Below are 14,294 nucleotides of genomic sequence, written 5' to 3'. Positions count from 1 at the left end.
ATACTCATGTTTCCTTAAGGCACAAGGCCAGTAATGATACTTTCCAAATCCATGTCCACGTTTCTTCGGCCAATATCTCAATGAAAGAACATACTCCTGCCAGTAAAAATTGAAAAAGATAAAGTAACCTGATGTAGAGGATACTCCCATCCCCTGCACTCTTTCAAGGACTAGAATTGCCAAAAAATATAAAATGTTATAAACTTTGTCAAGATAGGGAAGTTTGATAATCGAATACAGGAAATATTGTTTTAATAGGTTTTGACATATGGCAGTTCATTTGAAAAGTTCCAATATATAAATGTAGATTTTGCTCCACTTATTAAGCCAATAGTCTTCAATGTATAGTCTACATGCAAGTTGTTTATTCAAGCAAATAGAATCCTTTTCAGGATATCCTAATCCCTTGTCTCGGGAGGATCGCTCAGGGGCAACATGCTCGCCTTGGAAGCAAGACAACATGGAGCACCACAGGTTCGATCCCCGGGTCTGCGCTTAGAAACCTCTGGGTGTTAAGCGCATTATAAATAACCTATTATATTATCAGGAGGATAATTTTCAAATGATTAAAGCCAAAAAGTAAATATATGTAAATTCGGGAAAAATAGATAAATAATCATAACCAATACAGAATGAGCCTTGTATGATTGCATTCATTATTTCACCTTTTACGAAATGTTTGTACGAGAGTTTTACATTTCAAGTGGGTGATGTAATAGACCTCAGATCATGGTATAACTTGAGTCTATATGTCTGCAGTATAAGAGAAGTCATGAATATAATCAGAAACATGCTAGGGTTAAATAACAATCCAAAGGGAAAAACGTCAAATTGGCTTACCTCCGCAAATGAAGGTAATAATTACCGAGGTTGGTTGAAGTTATACAATAATGTGAGGCCTATTACGGCTTTCACTCCAAATTTAGAACTCTCATACCGTATTTTTAGAAGATGTTCTCATTCAAGCTTTGGAAAAGGTAAATTATTGAACACACTCATACAAGGTTGATTGATTGATTGATTTATTTATGGAGCGCTTTACACCAATGTGCTGGTTCATTCTGTATTCTATTATGGTTATCTATTTTCCTGAATTTACACATATTTACTTTTCGGCCTTGACAATTATGTTCTTGATGAAGGGATTAGGATATCCCGGAACATGTTGAGCTGTGGATTCTATTCGCTTGAATAAACACATTTTATGAAGACTATTTATTTATGATTGAAGACTATTTATTTATCATATCATCAGGAGGATAATTTTCAAATGATTAAAGCCAAAAAGTAAATATATGTAAATTCGGGAAAAATAGATAAATAATCATAACCAATACAGAATGAGCCTTGTATAATTGCATTCATTATTTCACCTTTTACGAAATGTTTGTACGAGAGTTTTACATTTCAAGTGGGTGATGTAATAGACCTCAGATCATGGTATAACTTGAGTCTATATGTCTGCAGTATAAGAGAAGTCATGAATATAATCAGAAACATGCTAGGGTTAAATAACAATCCAAAGGGAAAAACATCAAATTGGCTTACCTCCGCAAATGAAGGTAATAATTACCGAGGTTGGTTGAAGTTATACAATAATGTGAGGCCTATTACGGCTTTCACTCCAAATTTAGAACTCTCATACCGTATTTTTAGAAGATGTTCTCATTCAAGCTTTGGAAAAGGTAAATTATTGAACACACTCATACAAGGTTGATTGATTGATTGATTTATTTATGGAGCGCTTTACACCAAGGTGCTGGTTCATTCTGTATTCTATTATGGTTATCTATTTTCCTGAATTTACACATATTTACTTTTCGGCCTTGACAATTATGTTCTTGATGAAGGGATTAGGATATCCCGGAACATGTTGAGCTGTGGATTCTATTTGCTTGAATAAACACATTTTATGAAGACTATTTATTTATGATTGAAGACTATTTATTTATCATATCGTCAGGAGGATAATTTTCAAATGATTAAAGCCAAAAAGTAAATATATGTAAATTCGGGAAAAATAGATAAATAATCATAACCAATACAGAATGAGCCTTGTATAATTGCATTCATTATTTCCCCTTTTACGAAATGTTTGTACGAGAGTTTTACATTTCAAGTGGGTGATGTAATAGACCTCAGATCATGGTATAACTTGAGTCTATATGTCTGCAGTATAAGAGAAGTCATGAATATAATCAGAAACATGCTAGGGTTAAATAACAATCCAAAGGGAAAAACGTCAAATTGGCTTACCTCCGCAAATGAAGGTAATAATTACCGAGGTTGGTTGAAGTTATACAATAATGTGAGGCCTATTACGGCTTTCACTCCAAATTTAGAACTCTCATACCGTATTTTTAGAAGATGTTCTCATTCAAGCTTTGGAAAAGGTAAATTATTGAACACACTCATACAAGGTTGATTGATTGATTGATTGATTTATTTATGGAGCGCTTTACACCAAGGTGCTGGTTCATTCTGTATTCTATTATGGTTATCTACCTTTCCTGAATTTACACATATTTACTTTTCGGCCTTGACAATTATGTTCTTGATGAAGGGATTAGGATATCCCGGAACATGTTGAGTTGTGGATTCTATTCGCTTGAATAAACACATTTTATGAATACTATTTATTTATGATTACTGGCTTACTAGGTGGAGCAAAACCTACTTTTATATATTTGAAATTTTCAGATGAAATGCCATCATATATAGGACAACTTGTATTACAAAAACAATTAGTGTATTCATTTATCAAGATTTCTTATTTTGACGTTACATTTTTTTAATCATTGTTGGCAATTCTAGCCCTTGATAGTGTGTAGAGGATGTGAGTATTCACTGCTACTAGGTACTTTTTCTTTTTCATTTTTGACACTCGGTCTGTGCCAGGATTGATTATTTCTCACCCACACCTTGACTCTCTTAAAAACCTAATTACTTCCCAAAAGGTACCTTAAATTCAATTAAACTGGTGTGCAATAAGACTCCCATTTTTCAATTTTCCCAGTAAAAATGCCATGCCACTATAATAAACCCGGTTCAAATTGGCTGCATAATGTATGCCAGCATGGCAATGTAAGTGTACTCATAATGTTGGCCTTTCCCTTGACCCCAAGTAAAAAACATTATGCTGCAGTAATAAAAACATGTCCCGACTGCCTACACTAATATAGGCTAGTTTAGCCAAGTAAGTACACTTATCATGTTTGCTTTACCATTGATGCCCACTAAAAAATTACATACCACAATACAGCCAGAATAGCTACACCAAAGTAGGTCAGTCTAACCATGTAATATTTCTCAAATATGTTTCTCCTTTCCTGTCTTCATCACAGGAATCTACACACAGATTAAAAAGTGTCTCACTGCAATTTGTGACCGGATGGCTCTCTGCTGCCTTATGCTGAACTCTCTGAAAACAGATATCATCTTTCTCCTGGTTTCCAAAGCTATCATTACCCTCCCGTCTCCTTCCTGCCTGACCTCCTTACTCCCTCACCCAAAGCTCACAATCTTGGAGTTCCTCTTTGATGGTGACATACAACTGCAACAATTCATCACCACCACTGCCTCTTCATTCAGAAAATGTGTTCTTTCCAACCATTCTACAAAAACTCTAATCTCTACCCTCATGCACAGCAAACTTGACTACTGATTGAAACTACTCCTTTGGCTTTTTCTCTTCTCGTCCCTCTCTCTAGGAAACATCCTCAACTTTGTTACTCACACTCTCTATAACCTATCCACATCTTCCCCTACTTCTACCTACCAACAACATGCTGGTTGGCTCCCCATATACACCCGCTCTCGATTCAGGTTTCATCTTTGGTATACACAACTATCCATGGTCTAGCCCCTCAGTACCTGTTTAAATATGTTTAAGATCACCCGTTTCATCCGATCCTCCTCTTCACTCAACATCACCGTCCCATACCTTCCCTGTGCTACTTCTCGCGTCTGCTTTTTTTCCCTACTCACCCTGCTCCACTGGAACCCACTGCCCATAACAATCAGAACCAGCCCAATTCTGGATCTTCAACTTCCCTTACTTGCTAAAAAGAGAACTCCCCACCCCCTCTCCCCATCAAACCTACCTGAACCCACTGCTGCCTCCAGTGACGCCTGAAAATGTAATTTTGTATACTTACATAGCAGTTCTTATTAGTTTGTCCAAATGACATTTTTAAATGCTGTCTCTCATGATTTGCATGTCTACCCATAGTTGCCCGCAGAACCTCCCCTTTGCTCCCTGCCACCCCCAATCCCATCTGCATACACACACATTTTATCACACTCACATGCACACACAAACTATGTATAACACTTACCTCTGACACCTGCAGCTGATCCTCTCTGTCTTGCCATCTCTGTCAGCCCTCGCGGGCACTCGTGTATTTCTGAGGACATATTGTCAAAATCAGATATATAAGAACAGATCCGTGGGTCTGCATACCAAACACCCACATTTGTAGCATACACATTTCCAATGTTCCCTCATAAATGGGCCGAGAGATATTGTGAGAATATTCTGCTGGTCAAACTCCCTGCCTTGGACAAGAGCATGGATCATTCCCTTTCTACCCCAGGCCTCAGTGAGTGATTCTGCCAGGTCTCCTGTGTCGTTCCTACACATACTCTGATGATTATGGTCATCAAATACCTTACCCTTCCTTGAAGTCTGATTGGAGTTTTTCAGGATGTCTCTGTATTGTGATTCGACTGTGGTTGTGGATATATTTAGTGAGGGTTTTGACTCTTCCTTTTCAAAATCAGTGGGCCGCTCCCAACAACCCTTAAGGGAGACCCCTTTGTCTCAACTCCATTCTAATGGAGTCTATTTGCTGCTCTTTTTTTGGGGAGGCTTACTGCTACAACAGGGTCTGAAAGTCAGGTAAGTCAGTTATGAGGATTGCCAATTATGGGTTCTCTGCATGTAAGGTTTCTCCACACACTTTAAGATGGACCCAGGCATGTGTATAACCCCCCCCCCCCCAAATCCTATGTATGAACATTATAGAACAATTGGCCAGGGTGAGAACAGTACCTGGAATGGCCCGGGAATAGCCAGGTGCCCCTCCTTTTTCCACATTGTGCAGATTATAGAATCCTATTTATTCCAGAAAATAGCCCAGGTCAGCTCATACCACTGACTACTGATTTATTCATAGCAGTGGGGCTCTGGTAACGCTCCACTCTTTGCTACCAATGCATAGTATTACTCATGATTTCTTTTTTTAACACAAGCCAACAAGACCTGCCTTTCCTATAACAACTGGGCTAAAGATGTCCCTTCTTTACGTAGATTTCACACTGTTCTGGTTCCTCTTCTGGATGGACACAATAACTTGTATCCATCGACTCGGGTTCTATGGCATACGGGCAATGTCTGGTCAAAGTTGTGCCTGTTCCTCAGGAAACTCAACACATCTGGGCATTCTCATGTATACACCTTGCATTCTGTGCAGATTGGAATGGTTTGGAATACTTGTTATCTTGTATTCAGCTTGGAGCAGTTCACCCAACCTCCCATGAATTTGTGTCATAAGACTTTGGATCATGAGTTGCCATGACAATTTACTATCAGCCATTAAAGATCTGTACATGGGAACATCTTTGCAAATCAGACTTGACCAAGAAGGGCACATGACCAAAAGCATCCCTACAGTCAAGGGATTAAAGCAAGGATGTCCTCTGGCCGCCACCTTATTTAACATTTTCATTGCCGATCTGTGTGAAGTTATGGATTCTCCACCAAAGATCAACAGTTATATCACAGGGTGGCTCCTGTATGCAGATAACTTGGACATTTTAAACAGAACCCAGTGAGGCTTACAGAAGAAATTGGACACTCTTCAACAATATGTTGAACAAAATGGCCTACAAATGAATACCAGTAAGTCTCAGATATTAATCTTGGAGAACAGAAGCACCCGAAAATCAAAGACCTGAAGCTGGACCCTACACAACCATCGAATCAGGCCGGTAGAGTCTATAAAATACGTATGCACTACGAAAAGTGCAGTGCATATGAAACCCCTGAGAGCAAAATCAAACAACTAACGGCCCATGGTATCCTAATTGGACGTAAATATGGAAAATGTTTGCTCCTCCCGATTGTGCACTTCTACAGTCAGAAAGTGACACCAGCCATCCCTTATGCTACTGAAGCCGATCTCGGATTGTCATGGGAAATATGGGATCATCTTGAAGGAAGGTTTTGGAGATAGATTTTGCACCTCCAAACACTTCCCCTATGGCAGTGATTAGGCACCAGATTGGTCTGCTATCTTTACAAGTAAGAGTGGTATGGAAATCTTTACTCCTCTTTGGCAGATTGCAAACATTTGATTGTCCATTGTGATGCAACATTGTTATTTTTCTGGCTTCTGATTTAAGTTAAGATGAAGGAAGACTAAATCAATCTGTAGGTCCAAGATGTCTGTGTAGAGGAGTTTATTGTTTCTTGGGGTGTGCCTCACTGGTACTGTGTGTCTCCTTATTTATTTAATATCTTCATGAGCCCATTATTTGACGAATTGGATGCTGTGGGCATAATTTATGCAAACTATGCTGATAACACACAGTGCCTTGTGCCACTGTCAGGTGACTACGATGTCGACTCCTTCTCTATCAATGGCACCTACAGATTGATCCAAACGTGGAGGCTGGCGATTAAGCTAAAACTAAACGACTCCAAGACAGAACTCATGGTGATCGGTACTGGGCCCCAAATTAGGAAAATAGAGCAAGAATATCAGCAATTTGATGTTGCCGGCTGTCTAATTAAAATGCAATCCAAGTAAAAATGTTGGGTGTTACCCTCGATCAGAATCTAACAATGAGGACACAGGCACCTCATATCACCTGAAGTTGCTCGCACACGTACAGTCTTTCCTGAATGTAAACAACTATGCTATGGTGGCGCGTGCCATCATTGGATCAAGACTAGACTATTGTGCCAGTCTCCTGCTAGACATCACCAGTGGGGATTTATTTTGGCTCCAGATTATCCAGAACAATGCAGTGTGCATAGTCGAAGGTCTACTTGCAACAGACCATGCGTCCGCTGCACGCAAAGCCCTACATTGTCTCCCTGTGAGCAAGCACATTCTGTTTTGGGTCCATTGCATTTCCATCGTTGCATCTATGGCCAAGAACCTAAGTATTTGGCTAAACATCTGACTTAGTTTCCAGCCTGTAGAGCTCTCCGGTCTAACATCAATTTCCTGCTCGTTACCCCACACGCTAAATGGTCATGTGTTGCTTGTGGGCTGTTTCCCCATGCAGGCCCGGTACTGTGGAATGCCCTTCTACCTGATCTGCAAGCAGGTGCGTTGCTACCTGACTTTAAACGGAAGCTGAAAACCAGGCTTTTTTGCTGACCTACATCAAATGCTCTGATTTCCTTGGTCCTTGCCTGGCTCCATTTATTTGTTTGATTGTGTGTTAGTCATGTTTTAAGCGCCCCTATGCTTTCGTGCTTTTCATATCACGCTATGGAAATAATATAAATAAATAAATAACACAAATGGCCATGTTTTGTATAGATCCCCATGATTCATATAAAAAGGTACTTCTTTCCTACTTGTATCACACCTGTGTATACTGGAAATGGAAAATAAATGTCCATATTAAAACAGACAAAATATGGACTTTACATGGCCTAAAAATATGTTTCCCCATGCATCGCTTTAAAAATTACTAGTGCACTTAAGAAATATAAAAACATTATTTTTGGGGTGTCAGGATTCAGTGTGATAGGCAACAATTCCAGCATTTTGCATATACGTAAAATGGGGCCTGGAAAGGGGGACAGGGCTAACTGACATATAAGGGTTCTTCTGGAAGTTCATCTTCCCATGAGTAACCCACAAATATGTGTAGGCTGCTTTTGAGGCAAATTAAGCATGTCTAATGCAGAATCTTACAGAAATGATGAGGTTCTCACTAGTAGCTCTAGGGCTTTTTTGACAAAGCCTAGTGCCAGCTGGTCCATGACAAATTGGTCAGCATTGTTAAAGCTCAGTTTGGAGGTGCTAGGACCCATGATCACATCTGCAGACATCATCACGTGGCACTAGTATGTGCATCTTGGAACAGTGTGTCAGCACACGTCAGGACAATGTCAACTGGTGTGCTGCAGTTTGGGCAGTACTGCTCGGATGGGACAATAGGACGCATGAGGAATTCTGAATGTATCATCATGCTGGTATTAGGACTGCACAAGCAGTGCACCTATCAGCTGGTCCACAGCAGTTTGAGGGAATTGCTGGATCGCAGTTTGGAGGCTTTAGGACGGGCTAGGAAATCTGTAGGGATCATCATGTGGCAAATTCATGGTTCTGCATGTCAGCGGATGCTCTTCCTGCTGGGGAACTTTCGGTAGTTCAGGCAGGGAGGGCTGAAATCTACAGTGAGCCCAAAAGCCTGTAACCATCTGATTTAGTAAGCACAACATTTGATGTGAATTGAGGCTGGCATTTCTAAGAGCTCGTTACCTGAGAAACCGGAGTATGTATGGCAGCATATCTCACATCAGCATAGTTTCACCCAGCTTCCCTTGAAGTACGGAAACTCTGATGAAAGCATGTTGAGTGGACTTTGCTTAAACCTAGGCTTATAGACCTACAATTATTCCGATGAACTGTTGCATGGAGGAAGTGGAGGTGTTCTGTGATCCCTTTTATTCCTGACCTCATTCGTTGCTGCTCAGCCTGTTTCCCTATTTACAGTTTGTATGGTAACAATTTTATTTATGTGCACTAATAACTTTTATACAATATTTTTACATAAACAGCGCTCCCTCTTATACTTTTTGCTTCTTACCTACGTTTTATGCACACATTTTCTGGGTCCCTCCTACACATTGCCTGCAGATAACATTGAGTTCTTATTGTGGGCTCTACTCTCCGTACTACTGTTTTGGAACAATCTGATGTCGTGGAACGATGTGAAACCTTTAATTTTAAGAAAACTCAACTTAATGTTGTATTATCTTTTCTTACTCTGCCAGAAGGTTTTCCTTCATTGTACGAAGCTGTTATTCAACCGTTTAGTTTGGGCTATTAGGTGGCACTCCAACTATAAGCCAAAACTCTTGTATTAGAGTACAGATGGGGTGAAAAGGAATATGAGAAGGGGCACAAAGATTGTAGATGTTGTATAGTTATTTGACCACCAATTGACTGCCCATGACTATGCTACCCCCTATGGCCATACCCACCCAGTTCCTTCTCCTCCCTGTCCAAAACACCTCCTCATGGGAACTCTTTGTGCTCACTTAATCAAACCTTATGATCAAACTTGGCACTTGAACTGCCTGCCAATGTTTTTCAAAAACAGCGTTAATGACTTTAATGGAGTGGGAAAACATGCTACAGGTGTAATGAAAATATCTTAACCAGGTCCACCTCCAGCCACTCAATTTCCAAGCACTATGCGTGTCCTTCACTGAAGTCCTGTTAAAAACAAGTACTGAGAAAGCCAACAGTTTTGGTTTGTGTAAGTATTAGGCATTCACCAGGCACTGCTATTAGATGCAAGGCACGTGCGCCATTTTGCACCTGCTACCATGAATAGCCAGTTACTTCCATTATAGCAGTGCCTGGCAAGTGCCTTTCCCATGCCTTCACAAAATCCCAGACTGTTGGCATTGCCATTGCTTGTTTTATCTAATGTACTGGTGGTGAGAAATAGGACTAAGGATGTCATATAAGCCAGTTAGAATTCCCTGATGAGGATCATTACATGATGACAGCACACAAGTGGTGCATGCATACATATTAATATGTGGACCTTAGGTTTTGTTGGAAAGCTGTCTAAAGGTTTACACCTTGATCCAAACTGGAAAACTGTGTAAGGTTGAGGGACGTGCCTGGACTCCATAGGTTTGTTTTGGATAGCATTAGGCTGCTTATGATTTATTTATGACAATATGACATATCGTGATACATTAGATTTGTATTGATTTGTTTAAATGTTTCATACAATTGTCATTCTTTCCGGCATCTTTCAATTGATTCTGTTTCTTATTCTAGATGTTATAGTTAGGTAGATGATTATGTTTTTAATACAGTTTTAAATCAAGCTACTTTGTGTGGAGGGTACACACATGGAAACACTGAAAATATCTAGATCACTATGAAATTAGCTGGCAAGTATGAGAAACTATGAGTGAACTTAATTGACCAATACCTTAGGAAAGCAAAACTGTCTTGTGCCGAGTCTTTACTACAGGTGAACCCACGCTTGACCGACTGACTGTGCATTCCAAGAAGGCTGACTTTCTATTTGATCATCTATGTGGAGGTCTGGGGCTGGCCTCAAGGTCAAATGGCCTCTAGCAAGGTTAATAAGAAGAAGAACAAGTGGGTCTGGATTTACTGGATGCTACATAGCCATGTTGTGCCCACTGGTAAGTCCATGTGAAGGTGATTGCATCAACAGATCTAAGTATGCGCATGCATTGGGGCACGGGTGAGCCGACAGACACATTGGAAAGAAAAGAGTTGCTAAGAACAATAATCATAGCTTAGAACAGTGCAAAGGAGCAAGAAGTCAAAATAAGAATTTGAAATCCTTCATATCAGCCAAGGGAGCCTTCCAACATCGTCCACTATTGTTGCAGCCAGATCTTGGCCGTCTGCTGCTTGATAATTTGATGTTTAAGTCCTTACCAGAAACTCAGATCCAATAACTAACTGGATAAAGAACCACAGTGGAAACCCTTATTTTTTTTATTTTAAAAACACCCTACAGAAATCAACTTGGGAAGCCATTATCAGGAAAGTGAACGGTGGTAATGAGTTGAATAGTGAAAAGCTGCGGAAGCAATCACAATGTATAGCACACAGCATGTTCCCTGCTATTTCACATAAACAAATGCACATGTGTGCAGGCACGTCATTTAACCAAAATGCCAGGGGTGGTGCAAGTGACATCACATGACCATTGACCTCTGATGACCTCTGATGACATCACAGGAAGTGAATTGATTCCACTCCCAAGTGACATAGCGGGAAGTGATGGCACACAACCTTCAGTACTGTCTAACACCTGTGTTTCAAGGGCTCTCATTTCAGTCAGATATAAGAACCAGGCACAGAGGGAGGAGTGATTTGTCCACAATCACACATTTGGGGAATGTCATTTTCCAGATTCGACGTGGGGCCTATATTCAAAACATACATAATGCAGTGCTTATACAAGTGTAACCAAAATCCCTACCGCAAGATGCAACCAGCGCATGAAACATCTATAGATCAATAGACACAGTCGTACTCGTAATCTGTGACATTGTTGTGTTAAACAAGCCAAAAAAAGCACTGACCTGGAGAGCCAAGTCCAGAAGCAAAATGCTACACAAGCAAAATTCCCTGGTTATAAATGTATCTATGCGTCAGCTACCACTACAATAGAAGAAACCTATTGTGGGGGTGTAAGCTGAGGCCATCTGCCTCTGTGTGCATTTATCTTTAAATGATGTCACACCTGACTTCCGAAGACTCACTCTGTTTACCATCGTTGTAGTTGACAGACCTTTTCCTCTCTTCAGAAATCTCGCCTTTCTGAAATCCAAATGCCCACTACCGGGAAGAGGCTACAGGCCGAGAGGCAAACTAGAAGGCAGGAGATTTGAGTAGGGTCAGTCATACCCCTTACACTCTCCAGCCCTGCCAGCCTTATGGCAGCACTCAAACGATGAGACACTACAGCTCTTAAATGCCTCTATCTGGACCTGGCCATTCAAATGCCCCCATCATGTACTGACCTCCAGGTTGATAGAGTCACTGCATTCTCATCCAACATTAGGGGTACATATCAGGCATACCTGTTTTACATCAGTTAGTGTGAATTAAATAATTAAATATGGCATGAAGGTGGCCTCTCAGGGTGGAAAGTGCTGGTGTTTCTGTGGTGCAGCAGAGCAGGAAGGAACCATGTCCTGCCATGGCAAGCTCTTTAAATCTGCCAGAGGCCCGGCTATCCAGCGAGCAATCGGGGAAGGTTGGAGGTGGGAAAAGGGCGGCAAGGGGAGGGACAGAGAAGGGAACAAGGACAGGTGCAGGGGCAGTTTAAATAATTTAATATGGCAAGATAAAGGTAGCGTGAATGAACCTCTGGTGAGCCAAAAGCATGCAGGCTCAGTACGTACCGCTATAGTGTTTCAATAAATCAAAAATAATGGAGGTGACCTACATGAGAAAAATCTTAGAATGTGGAAGTAAAATTCCACCTATATGGATTGACTGGGTGGTACTTAAGCACCATATATGACACAGATGCTTCTTCTGCCTTCACAATGGCTATTATTGTCTCCCTCAGTGCTGCTAAAGTGCTACCGATGAGTAGCCACTAGCAAATTAATAACAAATAAAATCCATACTCACGTCTTTTCGTTAAATGGTTTTTACCATGAAAATCTCAGTCACCCCATATTGTACAGGTGGCCCCAACATTTTCTGCCTGATTCATGGAATTATTTGCGTGCCTTTCTGCCCGAAAATCCCCATACTTCAAACAGGGATTTTCCATCAGAAAGGTGCGCAAATATGCGTTTTTCACACAAATAATTCCATGAATCAGGTTATTGGTGTTACACCATTCATTCTACTGATTTGAATTTACACAATCGTGTAGAATTAAATGTGTATCTGCAGAAGTAGTAAAGGCAATGCACGCTTCTTTGCATACCAATAGCATCCATTGCTCGCATTTCTCCTGGTGCTGCAAATTGGTGGGCTGAGCATTGGCACACTCGCTCAGTGCCTTGTCAGAGTGGGCAACAGTGTTGATAGCCATTCTGGGTTTTGATGGAGGGGCCTGGCTGGCGTCCCTGTTTAAGAAATAAGCGTTCAAAACAGATGCTAGCTTTCCATCCTGGACCAGCAAGTATGTAAGAAAGCAGAAAAACAGGTTTGTTGCTCCCGGCTATCTTGCTTGTAGTTTGTGAAATGATTATTTCTGACACCTTGGTTGATATGAATTAATTTGTTTATTGTTCGTTGTTTTTCTGGGTGATTTTTTCTTTTAAATACATGTTTATGAAAAACACTCTTTGGAACTTGACGAGCAAGTTAGGTCAGCCGACACGTGTTTCGACCTTACGGTCGTTCTTAAGGCCAGTTGCGGTTTGCTGTGTGCCCAAAGTGGGGTTCTGTAATATAAACTGTCCTTTACGGCAGTCCTGGCTCCTGTTGGGCCCTCTATGTTCTGTCTGGCGTCCTAGGCGGTGCTCCGCTGCTTCCCCAAATCTGCAGTGCGCTCAGGGACGCTGTAGATAGTTTGCCCATTAGAATAAAAAGTCAGAAGCTACACTACTTCCTGTGGGGTTAAGGACCAAAGGGGTGAGAGGGAGAGTTTCTGTTAAATATGTATCTTCTACACCAGCTAAAGAGTAGCAGTAGTTGCTGCTAACACGCTGGTCCACGAAAGCCACTCCAGCGCTGCTAAAGGAAGCTGAGTGAAATAGCCCTGACAGGGCGAAAGTGGAAACCCATGCCAGACCGAGGTTTCAGATCTCTCATGCTGCTGAAATACTTGTATGAGGCAAACTTGACACCCACCTCCCCCACGCAGATTTGGGTTGTTTTATTGAGGTAAAAACAATTGTGAATTTCGCAGCAAATATGTTTTTACCTTGGTAAAAAAAAAATCCTGTCCTCGAAACCGGCAGTATCCCCACAACCCCCCATTTACCTTTCCTCAGTCGCCGGCCGCCTCTCTTGTACCCTGCAGCATCAGATCCATCCCTCCAACGCGGGTCAGATCCGACACGCAAGGTTCCTTTTTCTTTTTTTCTTTTTTCTTCCATTTCTTTTCTTTTTGGGTCCCCCCCCCTCCGCAAACCCTGATGCCGGAAATATCAAACATGGGGAGCAGGGAACACCCCCGCCACCCCCGCTCTGCACAGTCAGTATTTTCAGCAGCGGTCGAATGGTACTGGCAGAAATCCATCAAATGTACCATTCGATCAAATTTTTTGGAACAAATTGGGTATTTCGCCCCAGACCCATCCCTCATTACCACTGTTATAGTTTAAATGCATTTTACGTTTGGGAAGCTTTTCATTTCGAGAAACATGCACATATACCCCCACTATGCAGCTTCCATTAAAAAAAAATATATGTATATTTCTATTTTCTTTTTTAAGTGTAGCAAGGGAGAACGTAGGGGTAGCAAGTGAGACCCCTAGTGACCCCCAAATGACATCCCTGCATGTGTGCATGTGTGCTACCAGTTGCATGAAATTCAGTGGATCAAACACATATTTATAGAAGAACCTC

The sequence above is a fragment of the Ambystoma mexicanum genome, chromosome 8, assembly GCF_040938575.1.
Source record: "Ambystoma mexicanum isolate Mex_15411 chromosome 8, UKY_AmexF1_1, whole genome shotgun sequence".
Classification (NCBI taxonomy): domain Eukaryota; kingdom Metazoa; phylum Chordata; class Amphibia; order Caudata; family Ambystomatidae; genus Ambystoma; species Ambystoma mexicanum.
Note: the sequence above shows the minus strand (reverse complement) of the source record.